General features: G+C 53.3%; 1 protein-coding gene and 1 long non-coding RNA gene across 3 annotated transcripts in view; one reads left to right on the top strand and one right to left on the bottom strand.

The window, feature by feature from the left end:
• Window positions 1-4,247, bottom strand: part of LOC102566498 (NACHT, LRR and PYD domains-containing protein 12) — a 28,895-nt gene extending 24,648 nt beyond the window's left edge. Inside the window, exon 1 of one of the 2 annotated variants that reach the window (XM_014604552.3) lies at window positions 4,140-4,247. The gene's annotated coding sequence lies outside the window, so the exon portion shown is untranslated. Of the gene's footprint in view, window positions 1-3,638; window positions 3,794-4,139 lie in introns of those variants that run through there. The other variant, XM_059732490.1, reaches the window with a different exon arrangement.
• A 7,676-nt stretch (window positions 4,248-11,923) lies between these two features.
• Window positions 11,924-13,845, top strand: LOC109282182 (uncharacterized). The gene is made up of 2 exons (XR_002089107.2): window positions 11,924-12,158; window positions 13,065-13,845. It is a non-coding gene; the product is annotated as an uncharacterized LOC109282182 (long non-coding RNA).
• Window positions 13,846-13,854: the final 9 nt, after the last annotated feature.

Here is a 13,854-nt window from a genome sequence, read left to right as displayed (position 1 = left end):
TGAAACATGACTCTTTCAAAAACATGCTCCATAGAAAATTGTTCAAATATTTCAAAATCAGTACAAGCTAAGTGTGAAAAACACAAGTAGGCCAGGCCCCAGCCATGCTGGAGAACCTGCACTTTGCTGTGACAAGATGCATCCTTCTAGTAGGGATTGATAACATCATTAACTTCAAGGGAAAGTGGTACCAGCATGGCCTTGTAACTCCTGGATGAGAGGAGACTATCTAGGCGGCTTTGCCAACTGTGCCCTAACTTGCATTTTCCCCAAAAAACAGCTGGTGGAAATCAGGGTGTACATTATATGTGAGAAATAGGGATCCCCACTAAATGTCTGGATCTATGGAGGGGAGTGGTGGCAACTTTATTGCTACAGCTCTGGGAGCCATGGCAATTACTGTTCCCACCAACTTTCCCACCATCAAATTTCCATACCCATGAGGAGCATCACCCTCCTGAGATGACACAGTTCTACAAGCCTCATCGGGCCAGCACACAATGCTGGTCCACACCTGGACCAGCCACACGGCCCTGGACCCAGTGCTTGGCCCTAGACCTGCCACGCCAGATTAAGCTTAGGCCACAACCTCATGCCTGCCATGCCGTGTCAAGACAGCAAGGGGGGTCAGTCCATGGGCCCTACCTGGCATATAGGGCTGGCAGGCTCCACTCCCTAGCTGCTGCTACTCACTTCATAGAATCATAGAAGTAGGGTTGGAAGGGACCTTGTAGATCTTCAAGTCCGATCCCCTGCCTGGGCAGGAGGAAAACTGGGCTCAAATGACCCCAGCCAGGTAGGCATCAAGCCGCTTCTTAAAGACCCCCAGGGTAGGAGCCAGCACCACTTCCCTTGGAAGTCGGTTCCAGATCCTAGCCGCTCTAACTGTGAAGTAGTTCTTATGGATCTCTAATCTAAACCTACTCTCCAACAACTTGTGGCTGTTATTCCTTGTTATCCTGGGGGGCGCTAGGGGAAACAAGGTGTCCCCCAAACCCTTCTGGTCCCCCTAGTGAGTTTATAGGCAGTCACCAGGTCCCCCCTCAGCCTTCTCCTGCGAAGGCTGAACAGGTTCAGCTCCCGTAGCCTCTCACTGTAGGGTCTGCCCTGCTGTCCCTGAATCATGCAGGTGGCCCTCCTCTGGACCCTCTCAATGTTGTCCACATCCCTCTTGAAGTGGGGTGCCCAGAACTGGACACAGTACTCCAGCTGCGGCCTGACCAGTGTCGCGTAGAGGGGGAGGATCACCTACTTGGCCCTACTTGAGATGCACCTGTGGATGCACGATAGGGTCCGGTTGGCCCTGCTGACCATGACCTCGCATTGTTGGCCCATGTTCATCTTGGAGTCAATGATGACTCCAAGATCCCTTTCTGCCTCCGTGCTCTCAAGAAGGGAGTTTCCCATCTTATATGTGTGCTGCCAGTTACTACTGCCCAAGTGCAGCACCCTGCACTTGTCAGTATTGAAACGCATCCTGTTTTTGTTAGCCCACCCCCGCAACCTATCCAGGTCTTGCTGCAGTCTTTCCCTCCCTACTAGAGTGCCCACCTCACCCCAAATTTTGGTATCATCAGCAAATTTGAACAGGTTGCTTTTCACCTCGTTGCCCAAATCGCTGATAAAGAAATTGAACAGCGCGGACCCAAGGACCGAGCCCTGGGGGACTCCGCTGCCCACTTCCCCCCATGTCGAATATTACCCGTCCACCACCAACCACCCTCTGAGTATGATCCTTCAGCCAATTTGCAATCCATCTGGCTGTGTAGGTATCAATGCCACAGTCGCCTAGTTTTTTAATGAGGATGGGGTGGGAGACAGTGTCAAAGGCCTTGCTGAAGTCCAGAAAGACTACATCCATGGCGACACCTGCATCCAATGCTTTTGTGACCTGATCGTAAAAGGCAATCAGGTTGGTCTGACATGACCTGCCCCTAATGAAACCATGCTGGTTGCTCTTCAGCATTATCCCCGATGCCGGCCCATCACAGATGTGCTCCTTGATGATCTTGTCAAAGAGTTTCCCCAGGATTGAGGTAAGACTGACGGGCCTATAGTTGCCCAGGTCCTCCCTCCTCCCTTCCTTAAAGATGGGGACCACATTGGCTATCTTCCAATCATCTGGCACCTGGCCCGAGCACCACGAGCGCTCATAAAGCCGTGCCCAGGGCCCTGCAATAACCCCTGCTAGCTCCCTCAACACCCTGGGGTGGAGAGCATCTGGACCTGCTGATTTGAACATGTCCAGCCCCTCCAGAAGCCCTCTAACTTGGTCCTTACTTAGCTGAGGCAAGATCATCTTTTCAAAAATAGCAGGCATGCTATATTCAGGGGTGGGCTAGCTGCAATAAATATGGTAGCAGGTTCAAGAAGTACACTAACTGGCAAGTGTGTGGTGCCCTAACAAAGAATCAGAGGCTGGCAGGGCCCTCTGGAGGTCACATCTAGTCCAAACCCCTGCTCAAGGCATCTGCACCAATCTAAGCATGGGGTAAAATTCCTTTGTGCCATCGGTCTGCTCTTGAGCAGAGCGACAAGACCCTCCAACAAAGAACCTCCAAGTTTTAGTCCCAGCAGGAGCACTGGCACAGCTGAGTCTTAACTCCCAGCTGCAGCTAACACCCAGCATTGCTGGGGAAAGCCAAAAATAAAACCACCAAAACCTGACAACCATACCAACAGAAGAAAAAAAATCCTCCCCAGCCCCATGTGGCAGCCAGCAAAACCCAGAAGGCTGGAAAAAATGAAACAGCCTCCACTCCACTCTGCAACCTGGGGACAGCAAGTGTGACCACACATCACACCCTCTGAATGGGCAGCCAGAATTTCCCTTTCTGTGTCACCTCCAGAAACGTATCCCAGCTGCTTTAATTCTCTTTCATCACTAAACTGGTTGTGAAGTAAGGCATATGGCCCCAGAGGAGCAGAAACATTTAAGCCTTTCCACGTAAAGCAGGGGGATGAGGGCTGCCAGTGTCCCACCTGCAAGGGGTGTTAAAATGCACTTGAGAGATCCAAGGCAGGGGCCATGCCCCCTGCTACACAGGAAAACAAGCCCCCCAGTCAGTACTGATTTGACCCGGGGGTGAAATTATTTTCTTACCCTGAGCAGGAGGTAAGACCCTCTAGCCAGGAACGTCAGGGCCTGCAGCCCAGCAGGAGCACTGGCACAGCCAAAGTCTAACCCCAGCCTGGGATGCAGCTTCATCCCTTCCCTGGCTGTGTCTTCCCCATACATGCTGCCCCCACAGCCTCCTCTGCTCCTTCATCTCCTAAGCTGTCTGCTTCCCCCAGGGACAGAGCAGCCACCTCTCACTTCATGCCTTCAGCCCCAGATCAGGATCTAGATCCTCTTAAGGCCCGGCACAGGGAGCAGGCATACGAACCAATACAGACTGTCTCTCCCTCAAAGCCACCCAGCACAGCCACACACCGCTTCCTCCTGGCTTCTCCCCTTTCCCCTTCGCTCTCAGCAGCGCAGGCCAAGACATCTGCAAGCACAACAAGGAGCGTAAGGCTCAGCAGCAGCCCAGGTCCTGGAGGGACCCCGGGACTGCCACAATGTGCAGACAGGGGAAGCTCTGCAGCACCTCACCCGCATCCTTCCCTTTCCCCCAGCCCGTCCGTGCCATACAAACCCTCCTCCGTCACCACCTCTGCGGGTGAGACGGGCTGAGACCGGCTGTGCAGAGCTCAGTGTGCAGCGGGGAAGAGGCCCCACCATGCCCCACCTCCAGCAGGCCAAACGTGGGCCAAAGCTCACACGCTTTCACTTTCTACATGCAGGCCCTGCTCTCCCCTGCTGTCTATGCTCCATTTCCTGGTTTTTTTGTGACATGGGCTCTCTGCCCATTTCCCGGCCTGCTCGCACAGACCCTGCAGGGCTGCTCCCATCTCCGAGCTGTGTTCTTGCCTTTGCGGGGCCGCATCTTCCCTCTCGGAGAAGCAAGGGAGGCAGGGCCCCCTCCTCCCTGCTCCGTGTCCTGCTACTTCCCTTTGGCCCTGGGACAGAGGGAGGAAGAGCCAGCGGGCAGGCAGGGGCAGGGCTCGGCCCGCACCAGAAAGCAGGGAGGAGGCGCGGGTCGGGCTGGGGAGCATTCAGCCTGGTCCACAGCAGCAGGGCAAGGAGCAGGACTCACCGGTGCAGCCGGCAGACTCCCGCCCAACCCCCGGCGCAGGGAGAGCGGCGCCAGCGCCTGTCCTCCCCGCCGCGGGCCTGGCACACAAGGCAGGCCGCCAGGCAGGGCAGAGGGCGGTGCCGGCAGCCGCTGGCCAATAGCGGGGCTGGGGCCTTGCCAGGGTTACAGGGAAATGAAGTTCCCGGTTGCAGCCGCGGGCCGGCCCTTGTGTCACCTTCTCTTCAGCCGCGGGAAGCGGCCGCCCCGCTGCTGCCAACGGGCCGCTACAGCCCACCCCGAGGGCTGCGCCCCTGTCTTCGAAGTCTTCAAAACCAGACTGTGTTGACAGTCCTTCCTGGGCAAGGTGGGGGGAGAGGGGGCGTTTTGGGGGGTGCAGTTATTTTAAATTCAGGAAAGCCGCTTGGGAAAATGCACCCCGGCAGCGCGCCGCAGCCCGCCCCAGCCCCCAGCAGCGCGCTCCAGCCCGCTCCAGCCCCCCGCAGCGCGCTCCAGCCCCCCGCAGCGCGCTCCAGCCCGCCCCAGCCCCCCGCAGCCCGCCCCAGCCCCCAGCAGCGCGCTCCAGCCCGCTCCAGCCCCCCGCAGCGCGCTCCAGCCCCCCGCAGCGCGCCCCAGCCCCCCGCAGCGCGCCCCAGCCCCCCGCAGCGCGCTCCAGCCCGCCCCAGCCCCCCGCAGCCCGCCCCAGCCCGCCGCGGGTCCGTGGCTGTCGCGCGGCGGGAGGGGCGCAGCGCTGAGACCAGCCCTGGCCAGCCGGGCGCAGGGGTCACCAGCAACCTAGTGCCAGAGGCAGGACCAGCCAGACTCTTGCAAGTTTAGACACAAATTAAGGGAGAGTTGCAAATTCCTTGACGATTAACCCTTTAGTACACCAAATCCAGATGCAATCACATTTCCCAGCAATCCTCCGTTCCCGAATTGCTTTTTATCTTGCTCGCGTGGGAGTAAGAGACAGGTCTGTAACCCAACCTCCTAGTACTTACACCGCAGGGGAAGAGGAAGCTGGCATGCAGGTTATCTTCACTTTGCAGAAGTCTTCCCTGGAAGCCCCTCTATGGCTTATTTAAATACATATTCTCATTGGCTTTATTTAAATTTCTTTCATTTCACTGAAACTTTGGGAACTGGAACAAATCAGTTTTTCCATGGACTTGGAAGATGCCAATTAGCTGGGGTCTGTGCTCATGCAAAAGGTGGAACTGTGGGAACGAGTGTGAGAGAGAGAGAAGTCGTCCTATCTGGGAATACAACTTGTCACACTTCAGTTTGTTTATTTCGCCAACTAGGCCAGTTTTAACATCTGCAAAGTTTTAACATCTACAGAATGTGTGGCCTGCTCTAGCCCACTTCTGCAACTTAGCATGAGTCTATTGAAAGTGGCCAAGGCTGACAACTGGTAACAAAGACATGTTATTACTGCAGTAGGATTATAGTTGATAACGCAGAACTCAGTTGTCAGAAGGCAAAACATCATTTGCTGCCTTGAGGTGCTGCTACACATTCTTCCATAAAGCAGTTACTCTTTCCTGGCCTTGTCTACTATTAGTGGCTTGATAAACAGATCCATATTCTGCTTTTCCAGCGTGTGCTTGTGACTTGAATGCAAGCTGTTTAATTATTGATTGTACACTAACTAAAGCTCATGTCATTCATAACTCAGGCTTTTGTTAGGTCTGTAGCCTTCACTGGTCAATGTGGTCTGTCAGTCACTGACCGCATCCACAGCCTATGCAGAAGGCATGATTGACTAGCTCTGTGGCTCCTGACCTTGTCAGACTCCATTTCCATTCCTCAGACTCCCTTCAGAAAAATCCCAGCTCTTTGCTTTCCACTTGTTAAACAAGTGGAAAAATAAGAGCAATTCTTCTGCTGTAAGAACATAGGCAGTTCTTCTACAGCACCCTGCTTAAGTCACCCTTGTGTCCCAACAAAAGCTAGGTTCAAATTTAGGGGGTTTCATGTGCATTTGTATCCCCTCAGCTCAAGCTCCTGCTCAAACAAATAGCCACACTGGGGATAGCTGCCACTGTTGCTCCTCACCCTGCCAGGGGTCACCATCCTTCCTCAGGGTGAAGTGACAACCCCAGCCTTTTAAAGTCTGAACTACTTGGTAACAAGCCCAGGGACTGCAACTCTTCCGGGAACTAGTAGGTCTCTAGCTGGACCTACTGCAAGGATTTTACCCACCAGTGCATCGCCCTTGGGAGGCCTGATGGCTGGTGCTGTAGCAAGGAAGTTTGGTGCCCAGAACAAGCCTGCAGTAGCAGCCCACCCTTGCCCTGCACACAGATCTAGGGGGGCATATGCAGCAGTGGGAACTACCCCACCCACTGAGCTGCTCACAGCTCTGTCCCGTGCTCCAGTTGGGCAGCACCTGTTAGTGCCCTTTTGTTTTAGTGCCTAGGGCAGTCAACCTGCCCGCCTCTCCCTTACTGTAGTACTGCTGATGGCAAACTGGGCCCTACTGAGGCCCGATTCTCCACACCACCTTCCCCATACACTGGCTGGGTAAGGTCCTTCAAAGGGAGCAGGGCCGAGGGGGAGGAAATCAGTCCTTCCAGCAACCTTTTCCTGTAGCTCTAGTATGCAAGCATGAGTCAGAGCTGGGGGAAGAGCTCCCAGCATGTTTTAAGGGCTGCACAGGACTCCGGGGGTCTGGGGAGGGGTCTCCACAGACCAGCTCAGTCAGTTGTAACAAGCCTGTAACTCAGGGGAGGATGGTAGCTGTGGGGTGAGGGGAGACACTGTCCCATGCAGGGAAGCACCTGGCAAGCAGCGCAGGCTGCTGCACCAGATCTGGGCTCACCTTCTTCCACCTCAGCCCCAGGTCCTGCCTCACTCAGGTGCAACAGCTAGGACAGAAGGGTGTGGGTGCAGTTCCATGGGGGAGCCAATCTGCAGCCCATGGCATGGAACGGGGCCCCACCCTGGGGATGGCACAGCTGGCAGAGCCATGTACTGGGAGTGAGCAAGTGTAATCCAGGCAATTCTGGCTGGTCTCTCCCCACCCCCCCCCCCCCCCCTCCCGACAAGGCAGGGAGGAGCAGGGGCAGAGGCCAGGAGTACTAAAAGACTAGGTAAAAATCTGGGGTTACTTGACCCTAGATTTAGGATTAGGGTATTGGTGCAGGGAAATACCATATTTTCCTCACATAAAACAAATATATTTCCCCCCCCAAAAGCAGTTGGAGGGAATCTGGGTGCACATTATATGCAAAAAGAGATGGATCCCCACTGCCAAATCTCAGAACCCACTGGAGGACTTCCCTACTCCTGGCTGGCCGACATGGCCCTGCACACTGAATCAACCCAGCACATGGGGTCAGGCCACATCCCCAGTCTGGTACTCCAGATCAGGCCCCAGGATACAGCACCAGACTTGGAGAGCCCACCCCCAGGGACTTACCTTGGAGTATGGGTAAGATCTTTTATCCTTTTTGGGCCTACCCAAAAACAGGGTGCATCATTTGCTTGCGTGGACCACACCCCGGGATAACATAGTGGATGCTGTCCTTGTACCTTTCTCCCCCCTGACTAATGGACCCCATGTCAGCCTTGCCATGTCTTCCTCCAGCCCCAGCAGGCAACGCTCCCCTCAAAGCAGGGTACCCAGTCTACCTAGCAGATCTCTCAGATCCCACTGGCTACCCCTCTTTCTACCTGGAGAAGCAGCTGTGGCCTCTCGCCTGCAGTCTGAAGGAAGAGGTGACCTGTCCCATCTGCCTGGACTACTTCTAGTCCCCCATGTCTATCTGCTGTAGCTTCCGTTTCTGCTATACCTGCCTCACCCAATGCTGGGAGGGCTCAGATCCTGACCTCCTCTTCCCACAGTGCCAAGAAGCTAACCCCTAGAGCATCTGGCCTCTGAGCAACCCCCTGACCAAATCCAGGTCATGGAACATTTGCAGCTCCTATATACTTGCAAGGAGGCTGCTCCAATGTGCTGTAATTACAGCGCGTTGGAGCAGACACGATTAATTGAGTCTGCTGGAGCATGGCAATTACTGCTCTCCAGCAGACTCCAGTGTCATGTGCATCAGCATCCCCATGCTGAAAAGTGGTGGTGGGAGGGGCATTTAACTAAAGCTTATTGAACAAGCTTTGGTAAAGCATCCCTGCTGCTATTTTTCAGCACAAGGGCACTAATGCATGTGACACTCTGGGCACTTCAGTTAGAAAAGGTCCCCCCTCCCCCCCAAACACATGTATTAAAAACAAAACAACACTCACCACACTGGTGAGTATGCATAACACTGAAATAGGGCACAACAGCACTGGATTTTCCAGGGACACTTTTGAGCTTTTCCAGACGGCTTTAATAGGCCCAGATGTTCTATACTAGAGGTTCTCAAAAGTATGGTCCGCAGAAACGTGATCCAAGGCTAAAGCTGACAAACATTACACCCAACTTCCCAGAACTTTGCTCAAAAAGACAGGCACAGCCAATACATTAGAAAGGTAAGACTACCAATAGTAAGATGTGGGTTGTGTGCTTTGATTTGTAGAACAAAAAAGGTTTAAAGTGGTCCACCGAGACCCTCAGCAATTTTCAGGTGGTCTGCCAAAAAAAGAGAGAGGTTGAGAACCACTGTTGTATATTTGTACACATCTGCTTTAAATTGGTCTGAGCATTGTGTGCATTTGTACTCTCTGACTAAGATGTCTCCCCTTCCTTGCAGTGGATGCAACACTGGACCTTGCTACAGCCCACCCCCACCTCATCCCATCTGCTGACTAGATGGGCTCAGGGTGGGCACAGCCTGATGCCTCACACTGTAACAGGTATCGCTGCAGGCTGGGCCATGAGAGCTTCAGAAAAAGAGGTGGAGGTGGGAGTGGGGTATGGCCCATGAGTATCCCCAAGTAGTCAGCTGCCAGGAAGGGAAGCACGCATTTCAGCCTGGCTGATGGCATATCTGAGCTGGGAGGCAGATGGCCAGATCAGGCCACATGCCTCTGAGCCAGATGCCCAGGCAGAGCTAAGTGTGCCTGAACTATAAAAAGGCCTGCATTTCTCAGCATAAAGACACAAGTGCCTATCTTCCTCTTCCCTTATAGCCATATTTGCAGGGGGGGTCCGTCCGTCCCTTCCTTCCTGTGCAGGGTATGTGCTGGCTTAAGCCAGCACATACAAGTCTTAGGTGCTTGTTAGTTGTCCATCCCCAGGACCAATCACAGCTGGCAGAAGCATTCTGCATGCATATAGCACAGCTCCCAGCTGGGGGTTGTACAGCCTGGCCCAATACAGTACCACAATAAAGCGCCCTACTGGTGCAGGGGTGTGGGAGACCGAAGAGAGTTAGGAAGGAACTGAGAGTGGGAAGGTACAGAGGGGCACTCAACTGACCTTTGCTTTTGAGGCCAAGCTGGTATGAGGCTGGGGCTGGGCTGAGTGGCATAGCACTCACCTCATGTGCCATGCAGCATCTTTTGTCCATTTATCTCCACAGGTCAGGGCATGGGGAAGGGACAACCCTGGTGTTGTTTGCTCTGCTCTTCCCTATCTCCAGCCACCTGGAGACCTACAAGTACCCTGTGGCCCCTTCCCCCAGATTTTGGCAGACAGACCCATGCTGCAGCCAGAAGAATATTTATCCAAGGCAGGACTTGCCCTCAGGATTTGGGCACAGGCTAATACACCATCAGGACAGGGAGAGCAGGAGAGCTCAGGTCTAAGAGCACTCACGAGTGCATCAAAGCACTAGTAAAGACATGGCCCCAGAGCAGGGGTAGGCAACATTTTTTGGCCAGAGTGCCAAAACCTCCCCCCACACAATGCCTACTTTGGAAGGTGCCGGAGTGCTGGCATGCCAGAAAAACAAAACAAGGGCAAGGGCTATGTGGCAGGATGCCCCGCTTGTGCCCCTTGCCCCCCAGCTCAGGCTCCGTGGCTATCAGTAGCAAACAGGTGCTGCCTCCCCAGCCCAGCCCCGCCCCAATGCATGCCAAGGAAAAATGGCCTCACATATCATGCCTGGCACATGTGCCAGGGGTTGCTGACCCCATCCTAGAGCCTGAACAGCAAGGCTCACAAGGTGGAGGAATACCATCTGTTGCCTCAGCTCCTGCAGCTGGAAGAGAAGAGAGACCACAGGCTCAAGTGCACTTGTCTTTCTCCAGGCTGCAACATGATGGTTTTACTGGGAGGCAGAATTAGTGCAAGGCAGGCAGTGAAGTGGCCACACGATAGCACCAGAACTTAAGGCGCCCCTGCAAACACCTGCCTCCGAGTATGGATTGCCTGTCAATAACAGCTACTTGAAAAGCCATTCTTAGTTCTCTGGGAGACTGACCTACGTGCTGAAGACAGGCAAGCTAACCCTGTAACTAGAAGCTGGTCTTGCAGGCAACTGAGTAGAAGGGCAGAAATGCCCCATTCCTTATGTGTGGACATCTGGGCTTGTGACTCAAAGCCGGGACTGTCCAGAGCCATCTTCAGCTGCGCAGAGATCCTTTGGCAGGAGGAAGACTTGGGGGTTAGAAGTGCATCAGAAGCCGAATACAAAGCAGAAACACACTCCTGTTGCTAAAAAGCCAACAGCATCCTAGGTGGTGTTAACAAGAATGTTACTTGCAAACCAAGGAAAGTGATTCTGTGGAGTTCGCAAAGGGGGGGGGGGGGAGGGTACAACAGACCATGTCTAAAAGTGGTCTGCAAAAAAAGCTAACTATGGTCAATCAGAAGTATGTGAATACCCACATTTACAATTCAAAGGGGTACACACCTACAAAAATTTTGAAGGGTCTACAAATGGGGGTGGGGGGGGAAGATTGGAAAAAAAAAAAATCAAGTCTACTCTAGTCAGCACTGGTGAGGTCCCACATTTTAAGAAGGGTGAGAACAGATTACAGTCCAATGCAGAGCAATGAAAGCGATGAGAGGCAAGATCTACAAGGACAGACAGAAAGAGCCTGGAGAAGGAGACCAAGGAGGGAAATTGATAATAGCCTTCAAAATAACCAGATTAGCAGTTGGATAGTAAGGGCAGTTATAGAGAAGAGACATGGGCTTCTCTGTGGCTGTAGGGGACAGGACAAAAGCCTCACACTGCAGCAGGGGACATTTAAGTTGGAGATTTAATAGCAGCCTTCAACTATCTGAAGGTGGTTTCAAAGAGGATGGAGCTAGACCAGTCTCAGTGGTGGCAGATGACAGAACATGGAGCACAGGTCTCCAATTGCAGCAAGGGAAGTTTAGGCTAGGTCTTTTGTGGAGGGTAGTTGGAACAGGTTACTCAGACAGGTTGTGGAAGCTTCCATCCTTAGTGTTTTAAGATCCAGGTAGACAGTCTTGACTGCGGTAACATAGTTGGGAATGGTCCTGCTTGGCACAGGGGTTTGGACTAGATGATCTCCTGAGGCTCCTTCCAACCCTCATTTTTTAGGACTATGACCTTGAGCAGAGGGGCAAGGCCCTCCAGTCAGGAACCTCCAAGTTTATTCCCTGCAGGAGCATTGGTGTCAAAACCCATTAATTAGATGCCTATAGCACAGAGAAGAATTCCATTGGTTTGATACATATGGCACAGTTTTGCTGTCAATCATTCTGGTGGCAGTAACTAGGTCACGGTGGAAAATTCTGCTATGCCTGAACCCAGTAACCAAATGCTACAGTAGTGGAAAATTACAGTTTAGAAAAAGTTCCTGCCATTCATATGCAAATATGCACACTATTATTGGTTGATTCTAAGTTATTCCTACATGGCAATTAGCGATTGGCTTGCTAGCCATATAAAAGTTAAGAGCAGTTTCTGCCCAAGTTGGAGAACTCCGAGCACGTGAGAGAGAGAGAGAGAGAGAGAGAGAGAGAGAGAGAGCGAGCGCTCCGTATACATCTCGGAGAACACCTCGGAGGCAGCTTGGAGGACTGATCACCCGACAAGAACTCCCTGTCACCGACCCAGATTTAGACGTAAACCAATGACTGCTGGCCCGTACACCTCTGCAGACCGACCTAACGAATCCTGTACCTGTTACAACTGTAATCTAAGTCAGGTTTCGTCCTGCACTGTAACCATCAGCAGTGTAAGTAAACAATCCATTCGTTACCAATACCCATCTGTGCCTAATTCCACTTCATCGGTCATAAGTACCTGCCTGACGTTCTGGGCTCCCAGCCAGAGCCTGGCAGCCAGTCGGCCACCACAATTGGCACACCCCATAGTCCTCAGCCTGGGCTGCAACCAATACCCAATACTTAGGGAGAAATCCCAGAACTAAAGAGCCTGACAGCATTGCCTAGGGAGGGGAAGCACACAGGGAACTCTTCCTGGCCCCTCACTCCCTGCCTACAGCCCTCTGAACCCTGATGGTGCCCCTCACTCTGCACTGCCACCCTCATTGCTGCTGGGTGACCACAGGGCTTGCAGCAGGAAAAAGCTTCCCCATCTGGGCCTGCTCTGTCCTGTCACCCTGGGTCCCACCATTGGGCTGGGGAAGCCTGGGGAGTCCAAGCCTGCAGTAGGCAGCCCGCATCTGCCCCGTACATAGGTCGGGGGGGGGGGGGGGGTGATGTGGTGGCATGTACCCTCCTGCCCCTCTGGGACTGCATGCACTGGCAAGGAACCAGCTCCCTTCCAGTTCAAGCTGCCTGAGGCCCCATGCACTGCAGCCATGCATTCCAGCCCCAGGCCCCATGCACTGACCCCCTGCTCAACTCCTCTCCCTATGGAGGCCTCAATCCCACCCCTGCCAGACTTACCTGCAGGAGCTGCTCTCCAGGCTGCTTAGTGGCCTTGTGCATGTGCACACATTACCCCCTGCCCAACTGCCCTCTTCCCGCTTGCCCCAGGCCCTTGCAGGCTGGAACTCTGCCAGCCTGCAGAGAGCTCTTTGCAAAGAGTGCAAAATCCACCTATTTATCTGTTAAAATGAGAAACTATTGTTTTTCTTTAGTTAAAGAGAAATTTGCCTTTTCTCCTGTTTTTCTAGGGGAAAACAGAAAACCTGGATACCTGATAATGGATTATACAGGGACATGGACACAGGCACATCACCCCCAGTTGGTTCCAAGTGGGGTAAGAAGACCTCCTGGTGGGCAGGCTGCTCCACAGACAACTTCAGCCCTTCTGAGACACCAAGGATGAGGCATGGACCACAGACTGGAAGGACTCTGGGCCTTTGGAACAGACCCACCTAGAAAGAAGCAGTGGTGGAGCAGGCTGGCTACACCAGACCAGTGATTCTCAGTCAGGAGGCGGAGGAGGATAATAGGCAGTTCTTTGTTTCACTTTCTTGACTACAGAAAAGTCGTAGAACTATTCATGTGTGGCAGAGAATGGATATACCCCAACAGTGCAGGAGGGGATTTTGGACAAAAATTCTTATTGGAAGTCACTTGGTTCACATGATGAATCCAGAGTAGGCGTTTGCTCATCTCACTGTACTAGCACTATAGGATCCTCTTAAGAGTGCCCTATGGCACCCCACAGAGCTACAGCACCCTGGTTGGGAACACCCTCCTCCCCCCCAAGAAATCCCAACACTGTACTAGAAGGTCCCATTCCCAGTCTATGGCACTGGGGTGGCAGCAGCAGGGAGAATGAGGAAAGAGACTCTCAGTTGCACCTTGCTGCCCTGTCCCCTAGTCCCTACCAGAAGAGCTAGTGGGCACTTCTCACCATGGCCAGAACATCCCCCACCCCCCAAACTCCCTTCCCCAGCAGAATCTGCCTTCCTACAAGCTTAAAAGTTAATACTAAGTCACAGCAACTTTCAGGTG

The sequence above is a fragment of the Alligator mississippiensis genome, chromosome 8 (genome assembly GCF_030867095.1).
Source record: "Alligator mississippiensis isolate rAllMis1 chromosome 8, rAllMis1, whole genome shotgun sequence".
Lineage (NCBI taxonomy): Eukaryota > Metazoa > Chordata > Crocodylia > Alligatoridae > Alligator > Alligator mississippiensis.
This window is presented reverse-complemented; position numbering and strand designations above follow the sequence as displayed.